This window comes from Sander vitreus, chromosome 13 (assembly GCF_031162955.1).
Source record: "Sander vitreus isolate 19-12246 chromosome 13, sanVit1, whole genome shotgun sequence".
Lineage (NCBI taxonomy): Eukaryota > Metazoa > Chordata > Actinopteri > Perciformes > Percidae > Sander > Sander vitreus.
This window is the reverse complement of record NC_135867.1, coordinates 10,164,580-10,166,627: the sequence shown is the minus strand read 5'-3', so window position 1 is coordinate 10,166,627 and position 2,048 is coordinate 10,164,580.

Below are 2,048 nucleotides of genomic sequence, written 5' to 3'. Positions count from 1 at the left end.
ATTCCATCATTTAAAAGCATGATTAAACGCGGGGCAGGTCTTCTTTTAGTTGTAAAACCGTGCGAGGATATCGCGCCAGTCCAGCACGACTTGACTTCCCCTCTAGTGCGATTGCGCCCGCCTCAGAATCGCTCAGTTGGAAAAACCTGAAGAGTTTTTAAGAGAGTGAAGCGAGTGAAGAGGAGGGACGAACATTCACATTAACCCAACAAGGCATTTAGCAAGAAATACACTGTTCTCAAGAGCAACTTGAATATTTAGTAAAAAGGTTTCTGTTTGATAGAGATAATGAAGGTTACTATTTGATTAAGGATGTTGAGGAGAAAAGAGCGATGGAGAGAAATAGAAAGAAAGAGGGGAGGGAGAAGTAGAAGAAGAGAGCCTGCACAAATACAGTACTATTATATCAATGGACAGTATACCAAGTGACCTTTTTGAATGCAGTATAATTTTTAAATGATATGATTTTGCGACTGCCTTCTAAGCTTTTGTTACCCCTGAGTGAGTGAGTGTGAGTGTGAGTGTGTGTGTGTGTGTGTGTGTGTGTGTATGTATGTGTATGAAACCACAGTGCTTGGCCATACAAAGACAGAAAATTGCTACTAGAGATAAAGCATGGTGAACTGTGATTCATAAAGTGGTTGGATGGTTGAGTGGAGTAGGTGGTAGATACATTTAGTGCAACTTCAAACTCACACTATCCATAGACAAAGAGCAAGGGGAAACCACATGAAGTCAGCTATTCCTACAGCGATGACTTTATTTCTGTTGCAAGAACACAATTGAAATTGCATCATTTTCACTGGTGCCCAGTAAAGTTGCCCTTTCAGTGGCACAGCTAGCAGTGTGCACAGCCATTAGCTGATGGGGTTGTGACATGGGGAATGCTGGCCAATTGCAAACGTGGAATTTGTCACATGTTGGTAGTTTAAAGCTTGGGTGAAAAGAGTGGTAGTAAATTGAATATGATGATTATTTGATCAAAAGGTTGGTGAACAACTAAGCGTTAAAGCAAACACTGTGTGGGAGGAATCTTTTGACTGCACTACCATTTGTGACTTAAATGCTAATTATAACCCTTGCGCTAAACATAACTTACCTTAACCTAACCTGAACCTTAAACTGAAAAAAAGAAGAAGAAAAAAATCAAAGAGCCAATGTTGGAAAATCAAGCTTCAGCAAGTGTCTTCACTACATTGTGTCTCCATTTATCGCTAGAGTACTGTACATTATTTTAGCACATTACTTGTTCATCATAAGTGGTATCATAGCAATGTTATCAATAATTCAAGTGAGGGAGAAAAAAAATATAGGAAATTCTTCTGACAGCATTAAAATGTGGAGACTGATTATGCAACATAATCCTTCAACTCTGGTCTCTTTGTACTCAAAACACACGTTATATAATGATGTCAAAATATGATTTAAATTATACACAGACAACAATGGATCATTTTCAGATCAAGGGTTACTCCTTTAAAAGATTAGACATTATTGATGAATGAAAAGATTCCTCTTGGTTTTCGCTGAAAACCTGTACTGGTAGGTTTTAGTCTATTGTCATAGTAAAACTGGATGGTTCCATATGATTTTAAGTTAATATAAAGTAACTGGAATTTATGTTTCCAAGAGTCCCACACAAACAGAGAGTGTATGCATTTCTTTGAAGAAGTCACAGTGAAACAGCTTCTTGTGGTGCAACACTAGAGGAGTTGCTTGGTATGGTATGTTGTTCAGGGACATATGTAACCTTTCTGGGTGTACTGGGGGATCAAACCAAATACCTTTAGATATTCTTTCTCAGTATCCACTGCAACCCACCATCTGAGAGCTGTAGCAATAGAAGAAAAAAACAGTAGTAGGAGTAGCAGTTTAGGGGGAATAGCAGCAGGAATAGTAGGAGTGGTAGACATAGTAATAGCAGTAGCAAGCATGTAGGAGATGAAGCAGCAGTAGTCATATATACAGTGCATACTGGTGTAGAAGCAGTTGTAGTGGCAATTGAGAATGAATCTCATATAATTTGTAAACAAGTTGATGTTACAGCT